At 44.1% G+C, this 22,882-nt stretch overlaps 1 pseudogene across 2 annotated transcripts; it reads right to left on the bottom strand.

The window, feature by feature from the left end:
* Positions 1–10,495: 10,495 nt before the first annotated feature.
* On the bottom strand, positions 10,496–19,681 carry LOC106611368 (type II iodothyronine deiodinase-like; annotated as a pseudogene). 2 transcript variants are annotated; one of them, XR_001330095.2, is made up of 2 exons: positions 19,024–19,681; positions 10,496–13,577 (listed from the first exon to the last, which is right to left on the bottom strand). The product of XR_001330095.2 is annotated as a type II iodothyronine deiodinase-like, transcript variant X1 (transcript). The 2 variants fall into 2 exon arrangements; XR_001330096.2 differs by lacking the exon at positions 19,024–19,681 and adding an exon at positions 18,619–18,990.
* Positions 19,682–22,882: the final 3,201 nt, after the last annotated feature.

The following is a 22,882-nucleotide window of genomic DNA, read 5'->3' as shown; positions in this document are numbered from 1 at the left end:
AATGTGCAAGTAGAGATACTGGGGTGCAAAGGAAGCAAGATAAATAAATAAATACAGTATGGGGATGAGGTAGTTGGATGGGCTGTTTACAGATGGGCTATGTACAGGTGCAGTGATCTGTGAGCTGCTCTGACAACTGGTGCTTAAAGCTAGTGAGGGAGATATGAGTCTCCAGCTTCAGTGATTTTTGCAGATATCACATGTATATACAGGAGTTTTATACCATCTACCGCACCTTGCCTATGCCGCTCGGCCATCGCTCATCCATATACTTGTATGTACATATTCTCATTCACCCCTTTAGATTGTGTGTATTACATAGTTGTTGGGGAATTGTTAGATTACGTGTTAGATTTGTGTGTATTAGGTAGTTGTTGGGTATTGTTAGATTATTTGTTAGATATTACTGCACTGTTGGAACTAGAGCCACAAGCATTTCGCTACACTCGCATTAACATCTGCTAACCATGTGTATGTGACCAATGCAATTTGATTTGATTTGAGTGTCTACTAAAATATGAATAGGGATAGGTCCTACTGCGTCAATCATAATTACGAAAACATGACAACAATGGCGGGTCAATTCTATTAATATGTACTATTTGTCGAAGTGGTATATTTTTTGGTATTATATTGCAAGTTCTTCCACATACGTAACATTGCAGGGTATTGCCCTTCATGTTGACTATACAATTATTTACTAGGTCATCAAATCAGACGCGCTCTTTGAACATAAGTTTCTGTTTAAGTTTAAGACATGGAGTGAGATAGGCTTCTGTTCTGGGACTTAATGAGAAATTGTAGTTCAAGTTTTATTGTCACATACAAATGTACAGTGAAATGCTTAACTTGCGAGATCTACAATATCAATATCAAAATAGTATAACTAATAAAAAATAAAGTACCAGGCAAAAGTTTGTACACACCTACTCATTCCAGGGTTTTTCTTTATTTTTACTATTCTTTATTAACACGTATGGAATTATGTAGTAACCAAAAAAGTGTTAAACAAATCAAAATATATTTTATATTTGAGATTCTTCAAAATAGCCACCCTTTGGTCTTTTAGCAAATAGGGCTATCTTCTGTATACCACCCCTACCTTGTCACAACACAACTGATTGGCTCAAACGCATTAAGAAGGAAAGAAATTCCACAAATTAACTTTTAACAAGGGACACCTATTAATTGAAATGCATTCCAGGTGACTACATCATGAAGCTGGTCGCGATGCAGAGTAGGTGAACGGATGATCTCCGCATGTGTGGTTCGAACCGTGAAGCATGGAGGAGGAGGTGTGATGGTGTGGGGGTGCTTTGCTGGTGACACTGTCTGTGATTTATTTAGAATTCAAGGCACACTTAACCAGCATGCCTTCTACAGTATTTTGCAGCGATACGCCATCCCATCTGGTTTGGGCTTAGTGGGACTATCATTTGTTTTTCAACAGGACAATGACCCAACACACCTCCAGGCTATGTAAGGACTATTTGACCAAGAAGGAGAGTGATGGAGTGCTGCATCAGATGACCTGGCCTCCACAATCACCTGACCTCAACCCAATTGAGATGGTTTGGGATGAGTTGGACCGCAGAGTGAAGTGCTCAGCATGTGTGGGAACTCCTTCAAGACTGTTGGAAAAGCATTCCTCATGAAGCTGATTGAGAGAATGCCAAGAGTGTGCAAAGCTGTCATCAAGGCAAAGGGTGGCTACTTTGAAGAATCTAAAATATTAAATATATTTTGATTTGTTCCACATTTTGTTGTCTTACAGCCTGCAATAAAAATGTTTTAAATAGATTATTTTCACTATAATGACAAAGTGAAAACATGTTTGTAGAAATGTTTGGAAATGTATTGAAAATTAAACTCTACATATAGGTATTAACACCCCCTTGCTATGACACCAATTTTTTTTTTTTTTTTTTTTTGTCATTTAGCAGACGCTCTTATCCAGAGCGATTTACAGTAGTGAATGCATACATTTCATACATTTTTTTTTCTACAGAGTTCCTTGGCTGAGATGGGAGAACCTGCCAGAAGGACAACAGTCTCTACAGCCCTTCCACAACCTGGGCTTTATGTGAAAGTGGCCAGACAGATTGAGCTCAGGTGATTCCAATTTCCTTTGATCATCCTTGAGATGTCACTCCAACCTGACAGTGCATGTCAGAGCAGAAACTATACCATGAAGTCCAAGGAACTGTCTGTACATCTCCAAAATGGAATTGTGATGAGGCATATATCTGGGAAGGGTAATAAACAATTTCTAGAGTTTTGAAAGATTCCAAGAGCACAGCGGTCTCCATCATTGGGAAATTTGAATTATCCAGACTGTGCCTAGAGCTGGCCGTCCGACCAAACTGAGCAACCTTTGTAAGGGAGGTAACCAAGAACCCAATGACCACTCTGATAGAACTACAGAGTTCCTTGGCTGAGATGGGAGAACCTGCCAGAAGGACAACAGTCTCTACAGCCCTTCCACAACCTGGGCTTTATGTGAAAGTGGCCAGACAGAACACACTTCTGAGAAAAAGGCACGACAGCACGCCTGGAGTTTTCAAAATGGCACGTGAAAGACTCTGATAGTGTAAGTCAAAATTATATCTGATGAGACAAAAATCGAACTCTTTTGCCTGATTGCAAAGCGCTATGTCTGGAGAAAGACTGGTCATGAGCTGTGCCTGGTTAACACCATCCCTGCCGTGAGGTATGGTGGTGGCAGCATCATGCCATAGGGATGCTTTTCAGCGGCTGGGAGACTGTTAAGGATAGAAGGAACAATGAATGGAGCCAAATACATTTAAATTCTTGATGAGAACCTGTTTCAGCGTGCAAAAATGACCCCAAGAATACTAGCCTGGTCTCATATAGACATAACATAGTAAACATAAACCCGGGACACTCAAATTAGTATGATATGTTACATTTGGTATGGTTACATAAGAAAGAAGGTTACTTATTAAGGCAAAAACAAAAGTAGGTTGGTTGGTTGGGGGGGATGGGAACAACGCGAACGTCTAGCAACCCAAAGGATGCAAGTTTGAATCTCAACACAGAAAACTTTTGCATTTTACCTCATTATCAATTTATCAACTACTTCATACTTTTTAGCTACTTTGCAACTACTTAGCATGTTAGCTAACCCTAACCTAATCTCTTTTAGCTAATCCTTCCCCTTACCCTAATGTTAACATTTTTAGCCAATCCTTCCCCTAACCCTAAGCCTAACCCTTTAACCTAACTCCTAAACCTTAACCATAAACCTAACCCCTAGCCTAGCTAACTTTAGCCAGCTAGCTAATGTTAGCCATCTTGCTAGAATTGATAAAATATCATACGTTTTGCAAATTCGTAACATATAGTATGTCTTGCATGTTGTACGCTTCGCAAATTCTGAACATATTATAATGAAATGTAGTTCATAAAATATACAAAATGGTTGATGGAGATCCACAAATTAATACATACCATACGAAACGTAACATATCATACTAAATGGAGTGTCTCGGATTTCCATACAGAATAATATGAGATGCTCTGATACCAGGTTTAGCATACAGCCAAAGCAACACTGGAATGTCTTCAATACAAGAATGTGAAAGTCCTTGAGTGGCCCAGCCAAAGCCCAGACTTGAATTCCACTGAAAATCTTTGGAAAGACTTGAAGATTGCTGTTCTCCATCTTACTTAACAGAGCTTGAAAAAAGTCTGCAAGGAAGAATGGGAGAAAATCCAGATGTGCAAAACTGTTACAGACATACCCAAGATGACTCAAACCTTGGACAAAACAGAGATGCTAGTTCTATGTCCCAGGAAACAAACAGATCAGCTGTTTGATCTGACAATTAATCTTGATGGTTGTACAGTCGTCTCAAATAAAACTGAAGGAAGTCGGCGTTACTCTGGACCCTGATCTCTCTTTTGATGACCATATTAAAAATATTTCAAAGGCACATTTTTTCCATCTTCATAACATTGCAAAAATCTGAAACTTTTTGTCCAAAAATTATGCAAAAATGCTAATCCATGCTTTTGTCCCTTCTAGATTTTTAAAATGTTTTTTATTTAACCTTTATTTAACTAGGCAAGTAAGTTAAGAACAAATTCTTATTTACAATGACGGCCTACTGGAAGGAAAAAGGCCTCCTGCAGGGACAGGTCTGGGATAAAACATTTAAATATGGGACAAAACACACATCACGACAAGAGGGACACCACAACTCTACGTAAAGAGAGACCTAAGATGAAAACACAGCATGGCAGCAACAGAACATGACAACAACATGGTAGCAACACAACATGGCAGCCGAACAACGTGGTAGCAATACAAAACATGGGAGAAACATTATTTGGCACAGACAACAGCACAAAGGGCAAGAAGGTAGAGACAACAATACATCACATGAAGCAGCCACAAGTGTCAGTAAGAGTGTCCAAAATTGAATCTTTGAATGAAGAGATGGAAATAAAACTAGACTACTGGATTAGACTACTGCAATGCTCTACACTCCGGCTTTCCGGATAAAGCACTAAATATAGCTGCTAGAATCCTGACTATAACCAAAAAATGTGATAATATTACTCCAGTGCTAGCCTCTCCACACTGGCTTCCTGTTAAGGCTGGGACTTATTTCAGGGAAGGTTTTACTGCTAAGCTACAAAGCATTACATTGACTTGCTCCTACCTAGCTCTCTGATTTGGTCCTGCCGTACATACTTACACGTATGTTATGGTCACAAGATGCAGGCCTCCTTATTGTCCCTAGAATTTCTAAGAAACAGCTGTAGGCGGGGCTTTGTCCTATAGATCTCAATTTTATGGATAGTTCTGCCTATGAATGTGAGAGATCCAGACTCGATCTCGACCTTTAAGTCTTCACTGAAGACTCATCTCTTCAGTAGGTCCTACGATTGAGTGTAGTCTGGCCCAGGGGTGCGAAGGAGAATGACAAGGTTTTCTAATCTGGTAAAATTCTCCTATCTTATCTGGTGTCCTGTGTGAACTAAAGTTCTCTCTCTCTCTCTCTCTCTCTCTCTCTCTCTCTCTCTCGCACCTGCTGTCTCGACCTCTGAATGCTCGGCTATGAAAAGCCAACTGACATTTACTCCTGAGGTGCCTACCGGTTGCACTCTCTACAACCACTGTGATTATTATTTGACCCTGCTAGTCATCAATGAACATTTTGAACATCTTGAAGAATTATTTGGCCTTAATGGCCGTGTACTCTTATAATCTCCACCCGGCACAGCCAGAAGAGGACTGACCACCCCTCAGAGCCTGATTCCTCTAGGTTCTTGCTAGTTTCCTGTCTTTCAATGCATTTTTTCCTAGCCACCATGCTTCTACATTGGGGTTTTAGGCTGGGTTTCTGTATAAGCACTTTGCTGATGTAAAAAATGGCTTATAAATAAATGTGATTGATTGACAATCACCGCCAAAGGTGCTTCTACAAAATATTGAATCAGGGGTGTGAGTACTTACATAAATTAGACATTTCTGTATTTCATTTTCAATACACTTGCAATTTTTTTTATAACTGTCATTATGAGGTTTTTGGGTATATATTTACAGTTTTTCCAAAATGTTTACACACTGAAACTGGCCCATGAGGCACAATGACCCAAATGTGTACCTAATTTAGCAGAACCAGATACCAGATCTGCAATACTATGTTTTGCTTTACACTCAGATTGCAATTCTATATCAAACATTTGGAAAAACACAACACACAGTTCTCTACCTTTGGCACAACTTTCACAACTAAAATGTATTGTGTGTAAATGAAAATCAACACGGTTCATCAAGCTAAGATCAATTACAAATTGATCACACTCTCTCTTCAAACACTAATTACGTAAATATTTGCTTTGCAATCGGACCTTTGGTATGGATAAAAAGGACACAGGTGAGTACTTCTGTGTTTGGAGAACAATGGAAGCAAACTTTGACAGAGAGAGGTAGAGGTGGAGGTAGGGGTAGAGGTGGAGGTGGAGGTAGTGGTGGAGGTGGAGTAAGACCAAAAACAAGGAGAGTAATCTCTGATGACTATGCTGGACCATGACGTCAACTATGGTTTGACCTTCAGAGAGGCTGGTCAACTATAGTTTGACCTTTAGAGAGACTGGTCAATTATGGTTTGATCTTTAGAGAGACTGGTCAACTATAGTTTGACCTTTAATGAGACTGGTCAACTATAGTTTGACCTTTAGAGAGACCGGTCAACTATAGTTTGACCTTTAGAGAGACTGGTCAATTATGGTTTGACCTTTAGAGAGACTGGTCAACTATAGTTTGACCTTTAATGAGACTGGTCAACTATAGTTTGACCTTTAATGAGACTGGTCAACTATAGTTTGACCTTTAGAGAGACCGGTCAACTATAGTTTGGCCTTAGAGAGACTGGGCAACTATAGTTTGACCTTTAGAGAGACTGGTCAACTATAGTTTGACCTTTAGAGAGACTGGGCAACTATAGTTTGACCTTTAGTGAGACTGGGCAACTATAGTTTGACCTTTAGAGAGACTGGTCAACTATAGTTTGACCTTTAGAGAGACTGGTCACCTATAGTTTGACCTTTAGAGAGACTGGTCAATTATGGTTTGACCTTTAGAGAGACTGATCAACTATGGTTTGACCTTTAGAGAGACTGGGCAACTATAGTTTGACCTTTAGAGAGACTGGTAAACTGTAGTTTGACCTTTAGAAAGACATGTCAACTATGGTTTGACCTTGAGAGAGGCTGGTTAACTATAGTTTGATCTTTAGAGAGACTGGGCAACTATAGTTTGACCTTTAGAGAGACTGGTCAACTGTAGTTTGACCTTTAGAGAAACTGGTCAATTATGGTTTGACCTTTAGAGAGACTGGGCAGAGAGTGCTGCCCAATCTGAGCAACTTCACCGTAGCATCCATCATCCAGACATTCCAAAATGAGAATAAACCTATCTACTACTTTTACTACTTGACAGTTGTACAACATGAGGCACAGCACAGTAATGACTGGAGATTCCAATACATACTGTACGGAGACACAACGTAAATGTTTCATGTATTACTGTATGTATGAAACTGGGAGCTATACTACTTGTAACATGTTTATGTTGTATACTGTATTACTGTAGTGTTACTGTACTGTACTGCATGCTGTTTTGTTTTTCTAGAACTGAAAGACGAGCACCAAGTGGTGGTAGAAGGCGTCTATTTACAGACGAACAGGAGGCTGTCATTGTGCAAATGGTAGTTGAAAATAATGCCGTAAAACAACGGGAATTCCAACAACAGATTATTGAAAACCCTGCCATCTTCCACAACATCTGAGTGAGCTTATAAACCACAGCCCGAAACACCATCTCCGGATGAAGCAAATCTACAGAGACCCATTTAAAAAGCAATTCCCAAAGAGTGAAGGATAAACAGTACGAATATGTGCCAGTAAGCAATGCAGTAGTATTACACTTTTGAAACATTAGAGACTCATTGACGTTGCCAGTGAGCATTACTATACATCAATTACAGTATTTACTGTCATTTCAGAGAATCATGGAGTTGAATGCGAGTCCCATCCCCCAGGAACTCATATTCATAGATGAGGCTGGATTCAATTTAGCGAAGACGAGGAGGAGAGGAAGGAACATCATTGGTCAACGTGCCATCATTGAGGTACTGTACCTGGCCAGCGCGGGGGAAATGTCACCACATCCACAGCTATGAGCCTCAATGGGGTCCTCCGCTGCCATGCCACCCTTGGACCATACAACACTGCCCATCTCTTTCATTTCCTGAACACCTTACATGACTATCTTTTGCTTGTGCTTACAGTATGCTGTTTTACATGTATTGAGTCATGTTGAAATATAAAACAAAAATGTTTGCTTTGTTTTCCTTTCTTGTTTGAGTACACACAAACAATATACAGTATAACAACAAAATCTTAGTCTTTACACAGAAATAGGTTCTGATAGTAGTGTTGTAAGGGCCGACGCCGGACAGCAGAAGCAGGTACGGGGAGTCAGACACTTATTCGGGAACAGACATAGAATAAGACAGGAACAGCGTCAGCACACGGGTAACACGGACATATGACAAACAATGCAGACGTGGGGAACAGAGCTGGGGAACTGACATATATAGGGGAGGTAATAAACAGGTGATTGAGTGAGTCCAGGTGAGTCCAATATCGCTGAAGCGCGTGACGAGGGAAGGCAGGTGTGCGTAAATGGTGGTGGCAGGAGTGCGTGATGCAGGGCAGCCTGGCGCCCACGAGCGCCAGGGGGGAAGAGCAGGATCAAGTGTTTTGAATACGTCACATTACTGTGATCTGGGTTGTCACTAAGTTAGATTAATTTGATGTGTGTCTTACTTGTAAGCAGAGTTTCATTTTCAGCAGGGAGAACATGATTTTGATTGCTATGTTTCATTTTCAAAGATGTCTGTGGGGTTTGGAGAAATTGGCTAACTGTTTTGTTTTTTGTGTTCAAAGTTTTGAGTACCTGAGATGTAGTTTCAGGGGAAACGTGTTAAAAACTGGGAAAAACTGTAATCCATTTTAATTCAAGCTGTAACACAACAAAATGTGGAATAGGTTAAGAGGTATGAATTCTTTCTGAAGGCACTGTAAGAAATAAGAGAGGAGAAGCTACATTACCGTATATACAGGGTCAGTGCCTAATTTACAATGTGCAGGGATGCTGGTGTAATTGATTAGAAGAAAGTGACTGGTAGCAGGATAAATAATAATAATAATGTAAACAGTATGGCAGCAGCATAAGTGGTGGATGTGTGTGGGTGTGAGTGTGAGTGTGTGTGTCTAAGTGTAAGTGTAAGTGTGTAAGAGTGTCAGTGTAGGCATGATAGGTGGATATACAGAATAGGAATATATAAAAACTGATGGTAATATACTAGTGGTAATATATACATGTAAACAAGGCTGAAAAGTGACTGGTAGCAGGAATATATTAATACTTATGGTGTCCAATCAAAAACGCATATTTTGACCAATGGGTAAAATAATTAATTGTGTAGATAATCCTCTAAGAAGACAAATGCTCCTAACCTCATGCCTCTATCATAATCCATTCCAAATTTATTGGAGTTTTTACAGTTGTAGGATTGTCAAAACAAAGGTGACTAAATCAATGTAGGACTTAGTCACCCAGAGAAAAAAAGAGGTAAAGAATCTGGAAAATAGCATTGGGTCAGCGAGGCTGGATGCTGAATTAAGGCTAACTGACTGTTCAACTCGTCTTTCTTCTCAAATCTGGAGGATTTAAAACAATTTAAAGGCTAGAAAGATATCAATTTTGAGACAAGACTGTTAGTGTTTTAATGAGGTGCTGCTTATGACTCTGTCCAGATCCTGTTTACAACTAGATCCCATTTCTTAGAGAGCAGACTGAGAGCTTCCTCCACCCCCCTCTTAATCTCTCTCTCTCTCGCTCCCTCTTTTCAATCTATCTCTCTCCCTCTCTTTCTCAATCTCTCTCACACCCCCCTCTCTCAATCTCTCTCTTGCTCTCTCAATCTCTCTCTCTGTCTCCCACTCTCTCCCCTCTCTCTCTCTCTCTCATTGGTCTGTTTGGGTCTCTTGTATAAACCTACAGAACTAATTGCCCCCTTTTCGTTTCAAACATCCTCACCCTCTATTCCCCGAAATCAGTACACACACACACACACACACACACACACACACACACACACACACACACACACACACACACACACACACTCCCTGGCAGTGCTGGGACTTTCCGAAGCGGAGACAGTTAGTAAATAATGTTAAATTGCTCTACATTCACCGTGTACTGCTCTGAGGGCCCTTATCCAGACTACCACATCATCAGGTCCTATTTCACACCAAAGCAATGGACCAGCTGAAAACATCCTCCCTCTGTTTCTTTCTCTACTTCTCATCCTACAATCCCTCCATTCTCCCTCATCTTCTCCTCCCATTTCCCCTCCCTTCCTCCCACTTTACCTCTCCTCCTAGCCTCCTCTACATCTCTGCCTTTCCCTATTCCATAACCTCCCCATGCTCCTCCTCCGCCGCACCCCTCCCTCCTTCCTCCCTCTTTCCCTTCCCTCCCTGGTGTCTGTACTATTCTGTGCAGTAGTTGGCAGGTTCACTGGAGCACAAGTTCAGCCAGGAGTCATGGCTTAATTTGAACCTTACAGCCCCGGTTAGACATATGTTATATTCTATCATAGAGAGTGTGTCTAAAGCTGTCGTATTTTAGGAGTCATTTCACCTATTGTATGTGTATCGTTTTTTTTTTTTTTTTCAAGGAGAGCTGTGCATTGGAACGCACAAGCACTCGCACATGTACAGAAAGAAGGCTTCTGTTTAAACTCCTTGAACAGTTCTTTCAGTCTCTCTCTCTCTCTCTGTCTCTTTCGTTCTCTCTCTTTCTTTTGTTCCCTCTCTACTCTCTCTCTCTCTCCCTCGTGGTAATCTGGCCCCATCAGGACACAGACACACAGACAGAAATCACAAATCACAGAGTAGTAAATTCATCTTTATTTTCCTTTCCGTCACTCCTCTCCTCTGAACACAGCTCTACACATATGGTTAAAGAAAACAAATATTAGTTGATGGACTTTTCCTAGAGAGAGAGATGGACCTCTCCTAGAGAGAGAGATGGACCTCTCCTAAAGAGAGAGATGGACCTCTCCTAGAGAGAGAGATGGACCTCTCCTAGAGAGAGAGGTGAACCTCTCCTAGAGAGAGAGGTGGACCTCTCCTGGAGAGAGATGGACCTCTCCTAGAGAGAGAGGTGGATCTCTCCTAGAGAGAGAGATGGACCTCTCCTAGAGAGAGAGGTGGATCTCTCCTAGAGAGAGAGATGGACCTCTCTTAGAGAGAGAGATAGACCTCTCCTAGAGAGAGAGGTGGACCTCTCCTAGAGAGAGAGGTTGTGTGCGAATGTTGGTTGGCTTGATGATGTTCAGACATGTTGGTTTGAGTCTACGTCAAGGAGGTGAGTTCTGTCATCCGACCAAAGACTGAGTCAGTAACCCTTTAGTCAGTGGTTTTCATTCTCACACCAGCCCCGTCTCGACCCAAACCAACTGTCTGTCTGATCGACTAAAAACCTCTTCAGTCACGTCACACCATAAAACTGATACACACCCCTTTTGAAACACCGTCTTAAGGCATCTAGACACCACCTGTTCTTAGCCTGCCTCACCTGCTGTCCTTAGCCTTTCTCACTTCCTGCCACACACCTCAGAACTCAGAGTTTCCCAGAACCTTCATGGCTAACGTGGCACTTTGTCTATCTTGACAACTGAACCATGAGAGCACCAATTGCAAAATCAATGTTTGATGTTCTACATATGGCTTGAGTCTGGGTTGTCGAGAGAAATGAAGTACCACGTTAGCCATAAAGCTTTCAGAACACTCACCTTAGGTTTTTGGAGACATGGCTATCTCCCTCAACCCATTACATCTCTGTACACCCCTGCCTCATCGCTAACACGAACCATCACCAACAGCAAACAGCCCCTGGGATTACAGCTAGCTAGCTAGCGACGTAGCCTTGGTGCTGACTACAGTACACATACTGCCTCTGTTTCTTCATTCTGTGCTTTGCTCTTGGGTTTACTTCCCTCCCTCTCTCATTGTCTTTTGGGTTAAAACGCCCATAATGGAGGAGATGGACACAGAGCTAACGTCTATTCTCTAGGTGGTGGTATAACATGAACGATGTACTAGGAAGTGTCTGAGTCGAGATGGTTGAAAACAGTCTACTCTAGATGGTTGAAAACAGTCTACTCTAGATGGTTGAAACAGTCTACTCTAGATGGTTGAAACAGTCTACTCTAGATGGTTGAAAACAGTCTACTCTAGATGGTTGAAAACAGTCTACTCTAGATGGTTTAAACAGTCTACAATAGATGGTTGAAACAGTCTACTCTAGATGGTTGAAACTAGTCTACTCTAGATGGTTAAAACAGTCTACTCTAGATGGTTGAAAACAGTCTACTCTAGATGGTTGAAAACAGTCTACTCTAGATGGTTAAAACAGTCTACTCTAGATGGTTAAAACAGTCTACTCTAGATGGTTGAAACAGTCTACTCTAGATGGTTAAAACAGTCTACTCTAGATGGTTAAAACAGTCTACTCTAGATGGTTGAAACAGTCTACTCTAGATGGTTAAAACAGTCTACTCTAGATGGTTGAAAACAGTCTACTCTAGATGGTTAAAACAGTCTACTCTAGATGGTTAAAACAGTCTACTCTAGATGGTTGAAACAGTCTACTCTAGATGGTTAAAACAGTCTACTCTAGATGGTTGAAAACAGTGGTGTAACACCCCTTATATGATGGACTGTTTTCTTAAATAAAAAGCGTTACAAGTGCATCAACATACAAAATATTATCGTGGTGTAAAAACAAACAACATAACATTCAAAACTCCATAGAAATAAATTAATATAATTGTTTATATATATATATATATATATATATATATATATATATATATATATATATATATATATAGTTGGGCACTTGTGCTTTCTTCTCTGTGCAGTAATTTGGTTTTCGTTTTGAAAGGAGCCAGGTTAGAAGATAATGTGTACTGTAACTTGAAAACGTTTAGATTATTAGCAAATGGGGATGAAGTTATTGATAAAGCATGTCACGGGTCAACCTATTCAGTTTCTTCTTTCAGTCAACTCACTGTCATAGTTAGCAGAGCATCAGTCCATGTTCTAGTCTATCGGTTCTGTTCTATTGTGTTCCAGTGAAAAGTTTTATGGAATGTTGGTCTCCTTCCAGGAAGGAAGTTCCAGAGATGTGGAACTTGGGAATTTTAGAACATGTCACATGTTCTGTTCCAAGCATTGCCTGTCATTTGTGGTCAGAACAGATCAGTTCTGAAAGCACCTCGCCTTCCTTTTATTCTCCTTTTATACAAAAATAAATATTCTCTCTTTCCCTTATCAGCCGTTCAGTTGTCACAGAACTCGTCCTCTCTGTCTGCCCCCTATCTCTTGCCATATCTCTGTTCCAGATACTGCCTCACATCCTTCAGGTTGTAGAAGAAGGGTCCCTTCCCACCCAGGTAGGCGATCTTCCTCCTCTGCACGATGCACACCCTCTCGTAGGACACGCCGTAGGCTACGTTAGCATTGTTGTCCATGCAGTCAGCCACCAGCTGGCACTGAGGCGGCAGGCTGAAGGCCTCAGTCAGTTTCATGGCCGCCACCACCCTCTCCTCCAGCGACCGGTGCTTCCTGACCTCGAAGGAGCATGGGCCCATGGTGGGTGCCACCCAGCCGTCTGAGGGGTGCGCCTCGTCGATGTAGACCAGCAGGAAGTCGGCCACGTTAGAGAACTCCTCCACCAGCCGCCGGAAGGCGGGCAGGTGGCTGATGAACGGGGGTCAGGTGGCTGAACCGAAGTTCACCACAAGAGGGCGCTCCGATGACTCAAAGTCCAGCAGGCGGCACTCGTCTCCAGGATGACGGGCCGTGGTGGTCACACTGCTCCGCCGCCGGAAGCCATGGTTACCACCACTACCAGGAACCTTCACCACTTTGGAGTTGGGTGCCTCACTGCCAAGTTTCACCTAGATGGGGAGAGAGAGGGGAGGAGAGGAGGGAGGGGAGGAAAGGAGGGAGGGGAGGGAAAGCGAGGAGGGAGGGGAGGAGTGGAGGGAGGGGAGGAGAGGCGGGAGGGGAGGAGAGGAGGGAAGGGAGGAGAGGCGGGAGGGGAGGGGGGGAGAGGAGGGAGGGGAGGAGAGGAGGGAGGGGAGGGAAAGCGAGGAGGGAGGGGAGGAGAGGAGGGAGGGGAGGAGAGGAGGGTGGAACCGAGAAAGAGAGGTTGGTTATCAGCTGTTTATCTTGAGATTTAACGTCTTTCTGAAAGAAAAGAGAGGCTTGGTGTTGCCAGTCAATCAAGACACAATAATATACACACTACAGGTGGTTGGTGGCACCTTCATTGGATATAATTTATTATTGATATCTACATTACACATTGATGTGAATCACACTGCTGCTCTCTCATGTAGCTATTTGTGCCTTACGGATTGTGGTTGTGGTGGATGGCTGTTCACAAACGTATATATCATCGCCACCATGGCCTATTTATTGCCTTACTTCCCTTATCCTACCTTTACTTCCCTTATCCTACCTTATTTGCACACACTGTATATAGACTTTTTCTACTGTATTATTGACCTTATGTTTGTTTATTCCATGTGTAACTCTGTGTTGTTGTATGTGTCGAACTGCTTTGCTTTATCTTGGCAAGGTCGCAGTTGTAAATGAGAACTTGTTCTTAACTAGCCTACCTGGTTAAATAAAGGTGAAATAAATAAATATGTGTATTTTATACCAAAAATGGTTGAATTGAGTAATTGTAAGCTGCGTGTCAAACGTTGTTTTTGTGGACCAGTGGATAGCCAGCGCTCTTGCAACAGCTGCATCATGTGGATCCCAGTCTGTGGAAGTTTGATGAGTTTCCCCCTTCTATACTCCTCTGTGTTATTATGCTCCATACTGTCAACTACGAGTTTCATTTAAGAAGACCACGAGTTGGGGCTTTTATTGCACAATCTAATTCATGCTGATTACATTTTCTTTCTCCATAGGCCTAATGGACACATGCTCAAACCTGCGCTCTTTGGTAGACTTAAACAGCTGCAAATTATTGAGATGTCAAAGTGTCACCAACAAAAACGTAAACAATAAGCCTATAGCAAGCAACGATAGCAATGAGCCCAATCAGTCCTCCATGACAACAAGATCATAAACAACTGAGTTGGCTAATAAGTCCTTCATTTTATTGGTTATGCTCAGGTAAAACAATTTGGCTAATCTATTTTTCCATATTTCCAAGTCCTATTCTTGAAGATCAATGGGGTTTTATATTTATTGGAATGACTGGAAATCTGACAGACTTTGGTTTTTAATGTTATGGGTTAGAAGAACGCTACCTAACCCCATAAAGTAAAATGCAACATCCATCTATGACAACTCTAACATTGATTTACCCTGCAGTAGATGTCATTCAATTGGTAAAATGCAATTTTCTGTCTTCTTCTAATGCCTCTTAAGGAGACAGTAACTTAAAACTAACTGACAGTAATCAGATTATTTTTACTGAGTTTGGGAAATCAAAAAAATTACGTTACCGACTACAATTTTGGACAGGTAATGTAGTAACTGTAACAGATTACATTTAGAAAGTAACCTACCTAGCCCTGTGTGTGTGTGTGTGTGTGTGTGTGTGTGTGTGTGTGTGTGTGTGTGTGTGTGTGTGTGTGTGTGTGTGTGTGTGTGTGTGTGTGTGTGTGTGTGTGTGTGTTTTTTTCTGTGTGTGTGTGTGGGATGGAGTGTGCAAAGCTGTCATCAAGACAAAGTGTGGCTGTTATGAAGAATCTCAAATATAAAATATATTTAGGTTACTAAATGATTCCATATATGTCATTTCATAGCTTTGATGTCGTCACTACTATTCTACATTCTAGAAAATATTAAATAGAAAGAAAAACCCTGGATGAGTAGGTGTGTCCAAACTTTTGACTAGTACTGTCCATCACAGGAGACTGAAATATGCCAAAACCGTTTGACAAAGAAACACTGAACGTCTGAACGACAGAGACAGGGACTGAACGACAGAGACAGGGACTGAACAGCAGAGACAGGGACTGAACGACAGAGACAGGGACTGAAGGACAGAGACAGGGACTGAAGGACAGAGACAGGGACAGAACGACAGAGACAGGGACTGAAGGACAGAGACAGGGACAGAACGAAAGAGACAGGGACTGAACAGCAGAGACAGGGACTGAACGACAGAGACAGGGACTTCAGGACAGAGACAGGGACTGAACGACAGACAGGGACTGAACGACAGAGACAGGGACTGAACAAAAGAGACAGGGACTGAACGACAGAGGCAGGGACTGAACGACAGAGACAGGGACTGAACAGCAGAGACAGGGACTGAACGACAGAGACAGGGACTTAAGGACAGAGACAGGGACAGGGACTGAACGACAGAGACAGGGACTGAACGACAGAGACAGGGACTGAACGACAGAGACAGGGACTGAACAAAAGAGACAGGGACTGAAAGACAGAGGCAGGGACTGAACGACAGAGACAGAGACTGAACGACAGAGACAGGGACTGAACGACAGAGACAGGGACTGAACGACAGAGACAGGGACTTAAGGACAGAGACAGGGACTGAACGACAGAGACAGGGACTGAACGACAGAGACAGGAACTGAACGACAGAGACAGGGACTGAAGGACAGAGACAGGGACTGAACGACAGAGGCAGGAACTGAACGACAGAGACAGGAACTGAACGACAGAGACAGGGACTGAACGACAGAGACAGGGATTGAACGACAGAGACAGGGACTGAACGACAGAGACAGGGACTGAACGACAGAGACAGGGACTGCACGACAGAGACAGGGACTGAACGACAGAGACAGGGACTTAAGGACAGAGACAGGGACTTAAGGACAGAGACAGGGACTGAACGACAGAGACAGGGACTGAACGACAGAGACAGGGACTTAAGGACAGAGACAGGGACTGAACGACAGAGACAGGGACTGAACGACAGAGACAGGAACTGAACGACAGAGACAGGGACTGAAGGACAGAGACAGGGACTGAACGACAGAGGCAGGAACTGAACGACAGAGACAGGAACTGAACGACAGAGACAGGGACTGAACGACAGAGACAGGGATTGAACAACAGAGACAGGGACTGAACGACAGAGACAGGGACTGAACGACAGAGACAGGGACTGCACGACAGAGACAGGGACTGAACGACAGAGACAGGGACTTAAGGACAGAGACAGGGACTTAAGGACAGAGACAGGGACTGAACGACAGAGACAGGGACTGAACGACAGAGACAGGGACTGAAGGACAGAGACAGGGACTGAACGACAGAGGCAGGAACTGAACGACAGAGACAGGGACTGAACGACAGAGACAGGAACTGAACGACAGAGACAGGAACTGAAGGACAGAGACAGGAACTGATCGACAGAGACAGGGACTGAACGACAGAGACAGGGACTGAACGACAGAGACAGGGACTTAAGGACAGAGACAGGGACTGAACGACAGAGACAGGGACTGAACGACAGAGACAGGGACTTAAGGACAGAGACAGGGACTGAATGACAGAGACAGGGACTGAACGACAGAGACAGGGACTGAACGACAGAGACAGGGACTTAAGGACAGAGACAGGGACTTAAGGACAGAGACAGGGACTTAAGGACAGAGACAGGGACTGAAGGACAGAGACAGGGACTGAAGGACAGAGACAGGGACTGAACGACAGGGGCAGGGACTGAACGACAGAGACAGGGACTGAACGACAGAGACAGGGACTTAAGGACAGAGACAGGGACTGAACGACAGAGACAGGGACTGAACGACAGAGACAGGGACTTAAGGACAGAGACAGGGACTTAAGGACAGAGACAGGGACTGAAGGACAGAGACAGGGACTGAAGGACAGAGACAGGGACTGAACGACAGGGGCAGGGACTCAACGACAGAGACAGGTACTGAACGGCTGAGACAGGGACTGAACGGCTGAGACAGGGACTGAACAACAAAGGCAGGGCGAGGGGAAGAGAGGGGGCATGAGAGAGTGAAAAAGAGAGAGAGCGAGAGAGAGGAGGAAAGTGACAAGAACACAAAAGAGGATCAGACTCTCAACAAGGGGACAGAGAGGGGAGAGGCAGGAGATTCCTCTACCAAATTACCCCAAACTAGACCAACCACATTCTTTAGTGACGAGCATCGTGCACGTGTTTCATTCACCTGCTATAAGCCATTCACATCCATTCTGTACATGTTCTTATCTATCAAAATGAATATAGGTGTCAGATGATCTGTGTAAAAGCTCACGTGTGTACCTGTCTACCTGGTGTGATGCCTGGTGTCTGGCTGGCACTGACACACTGGTCTCTGTTTGGTTTGGGAGTTAAAATGTAACATTTAGGAGAAGCCAGACCTCTGAACTTCTGAGTAACAGAGGGTGAATGGCCCTCATGGTTTTGACTGTCTGGGGACCAAAGTTCATCACGTTTTAGATCAGATAACCTACATTTAGAATTTGATATTAAAGTTCAACATTTAAAGGAGAGGACATGGTCTCAGATGGCCAGATAATAAGAATTCAGTGATGCAGATGTATAACTGTCCTTTCAAAATGAATGACTGAACTTCTAAAAACGATACAGTTCTTTTGAAGTGTTAAGATTAACAGAGAAGTATGCATATAACAGTTGAGATAATTTTATGCTGATGCATACCAACTTTTCCAGGTGATGCCATTCTGCCACTTTTAGAGGACACAATTTCGCTAATCTTGCAAACACAAGAGTAAAATGATCCGTGAATCTGTCCATGAGAGATTACTATTATATTGGAACAATGCTCAAGACCGGTGGGTCTGTTGATACAAGTTGCTACAACTCACAGTATAAGCACAAACTCTAACCACAAACTGTAGCCTCAGTGTAGCCTGCAGTGTTAACATACATGGTTCATTACCTGTTTGTATGCGTCCAGCAGAATGCTGTTCATATGACAGTATGACATTGTTCATTACCTGTTTGTATGCGTCCAGCAGGAAGCTGTTTATATGACAGTATGACATTGTCATTACCTGTTTGTATGCGTCCAGCAGAATGCTGTTTATATGACAGTATGACATTGTTCATTACCTGTTTGTATGCGTCCAGCAGGAAGCTGTTTATATGACAGTATGACATTGTTCATTACCTGTTTGTATGCGTCCAGCAGGAAGCTGTTTATATGACAGTATGACATTGTTCATTACCTGTTTGTATGCGTCCAGCAGGAAGCTGTTTATATGACAGTATGACATTGTTCATTACCTGTTTGTATGCGTCCAGCAGAATGCTGTTTATATGACAGTATGACATTGTTCATTACCTGTTTGTATGCGTCCAGCAGAATGCTGTTTATATGACAGTAAGACATTGTTCATTACCTGTTTGTATGCGTCCAGCAGGAAGCTGTTCCATATGGAACGGAGCCCCGCCGAGGTCAGCATGCGCTGCCACTCTCCCCCGCCGCCGCCAGGGCAGCTCAGCAACGACACCACGCGCTTCACCAGCACCACCGAGTCGTAGAGCGCGAGGAACAGGCAGTTGGAGAAGAAACCGGGCAGGATCTGGAGGGTGACCAGCAGGTCCACGCTGGCAGCGCCCATTTGTTTAGGCTTCTGTCCCCGGACTAGACCGATGATGCGTCTCGGTTTTAGCTGCTTTCCAAGGACATCCCGCGAAGACAGGTGCTCCTCTGCTGTTCCCCGCTCACTGTCTGACACTGTCAAACACTAAATATGTCTCTGTCCCCTCTCTCGAAGCTGTAGGGTCTTTATGCTGCTGCTCTCATTTCAACGGAGTGCGCTCTGACTTGACTTGGAGCGCACAAATGAATTGTCACCCGGGATAAAAAAAAAAGAGGCAAGAGAGGGCTCGAGGAGCGTATTCGAGGGTTGTGCGCTGCGCTCCGCTGGTACCAAAAGTTGTATCTAGCTGGCTTTGTAATTGCTTGTGTGCTCCAACGAGTTAGCCCTCTCGGCTGTAAATCTTTTTATACCGTAAATTATTCGCCTCCGTGATAGAGCTCCAGGCGTATCTTGTTGTAAGATCATGACGTCAGACCGAGTGCTACCCCCCTCTCTCGCTGGCTATAGCGCTTCTCGGTAATATAACGCATGGAAACGGAGAAGGGTGGCCAACCCTACAAGGAACTTTATATTGTTCCAGAACAATCATACAGAAGATAATCTACTCCTTTAGAATTGATCATTTTTCACCCCAAAAATGTCCGTGAAAATACAAAATTCAGTTCAAAGTGGTTAACAAACATTTTTAAAAAATCATAAAAAGTAACAAAGATTAAAAACAATACATTTCTAGACTAAATTAAATTAAGATAGAGCAAAAAATACCAGTAAAATGCATGTGCAGTTTTGATTAAAAAAATTACTTATTTTTTCACACCCCCTTCAAAGTCATATTCAATAAAATATGAAACTACTAAAACAACCATTTTATCTTGTTTTATTGACTGTCTTTGTATTTAACATCTCATCTTGTTCTCAGCTGTCTTGTCAAACCAAAAGAGTGGACAAAATCGTAAGCAAACTTGTACACTGTGTTTTTCTAGGAAAGAGGTGGAATGAACAACACCTGTCTCTCTCCCCCTTCAGCTGACCCAAATCAACTCCTCTGGCCCAGGCCAGTGAGCCCACCAGGAAAATAAAGAGGCCTGGCATTATAATTAGTAATTGTCATAGTATATAGCTACCCCTCATGATGACTCACTCACTGCTTTTTAGACTTCGTGGTGCATCTCTGGGGTGCATAGTCCAAAACACCATCCAGCGCCCCTACAAGCCATTGCGGGCACGGGGTAAGATTCACCCACCACTGGTCTCAAGTGATGTCCCCAAAGTCCTTTCCTTATCTCCATTCCATCCTCTACACGGATCTGAGAGGACTTTCCTTGTGTTTCTGACTTCAGATGACTGGAAGGAGACGAGAGTGAGAGGGGGGATAATTGAGGTACGACCCAGCCAGCTTGATGCTTCGTATCCTCAGTCTTCCATACATCCGGCCTAATCTCTCTCCTGCAGGAGCTTTATAGCTGGTACTGTATACAGAAAGCCTGTTCCTCTAGGCCATAAAGAAAGTCGATGGGTACAAGCCAATGGCTGCACTTACAGGATGTAATGTCATGGTCACAGGAGCAGGTCTGTTTCTAGTCTGCCCCCCACACACAGGTCTGTTTCTAGTCTGCCCCCACACACAGGTCTGTTTCTAGTCTGCCCCCACACACACAGGTCTGTTTCTAGTCTGACCCCCACACACAGGTCTGTTTCTAGTCTGACCCACACACACAGGTCTGTTTCTAGTCTGCCCCCCACACACAGGTCTGTTTCTAGTCTGCCCCCACACACACAGGTCTGTTTCTAGTCTGCCCCCACACACAGGTCTGTTTCTAGTCTGCCCCCACACACAGGTCTGTTTCTAGTCTGCCCCACACACACAGGTCTGTTTCTAGTCTGCCCCACACACAGGTCTGTTTCTAGTCTGCCCCCCCACACACAGGTCTGTTTCTAGTCTGCCCCCCACACACAGGTCTGTTTCTAGTCTGACCCCCACACACAGGTCTGTTTCTAGTCTGCCCCCAACACACAGGTCTGTTTCTAGTCTGCCCCCACACACAGGTCTGTTTCTAGTCTGCCCCACACACACAGGTCTGTTTCTAGTCTGCCCCACACACAGGTCTGTTTCTAGTCTGCCCCCACACACACAGGTCTGTTTCTAGTCTGCCCCCAAACACAGGTCTGTTTCTAGTCTGCCCCCCACACACAGGTCTGTTTCTAGTCTGCCCCCACACACAGGTCTGTTTCTAGTCTGCCCCACACACACACAGGTCTGTTTCTAGTCTGCCCCCACACACAGGTCTGTTTCTAGTCTGCCCCCACACACACAGGTCTGTTTCTAGTCTGCCCCCACACACAGGTCTGTTTCTAGTCTGCCCCCACACACACAGGTCTGTTTCTAGTCTGCCCCACACACAGGTCTGTTTCTAGTCTGCCCCACACACAGGTCTGTTTCTAGTCTGCCCCACACACACAGGTCTGTTTCTGGTCTGCCCCCACACACAGGTCTGTTTCTAGTCTGCCCCCACACACAGGTCTGTTTCTAGTCTGCCCCCACACACAGGTCTGTTTCTAGTCTGACCCCACACACAGGTCTGTTTCTAGTCTGCCCCCACACACAGGTCTGTTTCTAGTCTGCCCCACACACAGGTCTGTTTCTAGTCTGCCCCCCACACACAGGTCTGTTTCTAGTCTGCCCCACACACAGGTCTGTTTCTAGTCTGCCCCACACACACAGGTCTGTTTCTAGTCTGCCCCCACACACACAGGTCTGTTTCTAGTCTGCCCCCACACACAGGTCTGTTTCTAGTCTGCCCACACACACAGGTCTGTTTCTAGTCTGCCCCCCCACACACACAGGTCTGTTTCTAGTCTGCCCCACACACAGGTCTGTTTCTGGTCTGACCCCCACACACAGGTCTGTTTCTAGTCTGCCCCCCACACACAGGTCTGTTTCTAGTCTGCCCCACACACACAGGTCTGTTTCTAGTCTGCCCCCACACACAGGTCTGTTTCTAGTCTGCCCCCACACACAGGTCTGTTTCTAGTCTGACCCCCACACACAGGTCTGTTTCTAGTCTGACCCCACACACAGGTCTGTTTCTAGTCTGCCCCCACACACAGGTCTGTTTCTAGTCTGCCCCCACACACACAGGTCTGTTTCTAGTCTGCCCCCCACACACAGGTCTGTTTCTAGTCTGCCCCACACACACAGGTCTGTTTCTAGTCTGCCCCACACACACAGGTCTGTTTCTAGTCTGCCCCCCACACACACAGGTCTGTTTCTAGTCTGCCCCCCACACACAGGTCTGTTTCTAGTCTGCCCCACACACACACAGGTCTGTTTCTAGTCTGACCCCACACACACAGGTCTGTTTCTAGTCTGCCCCACACACACAGGTCTGTTTCTAGTCTGACCCCACACACAGGTCTGTTTCTAGTCTGCCCCCACACACACAGGTCTGTTTCTAGTCTGCCCCCACACACACAGGTCTGTTTCTAGTCTGCCCCACACACAGGTCTGTTTCTAGTCTGCCCCCACACACACAGGTCTGTTTCTAGTCTGACCCCACACACACAGGTCTGTTTCTAGTCTGCCCCCCCACACACAGGTCTGTTTCTAGTCTGACCCCCACACACAGGTCTGTTTCTAGTCTGCCCCCACACACAG

The sequence above is a fragment of the Salmo salar genome, chromosome ssa09 (assembly GCF_905237065.1).
Source record: "Salmo salar chromosome ssa09, Ssal_v3.1, whole genome shotgun sequence".
NCBI lineage: Eukaryota > Metazoa > Chordata > Actinopteri > Salmoniformes > Salmonidae > Salmo > Salmo salar.
Note: the sequence above shows the minus strand (reverse complement) of the source record. Positions and strands in the feature narration are given on the sequence as shown.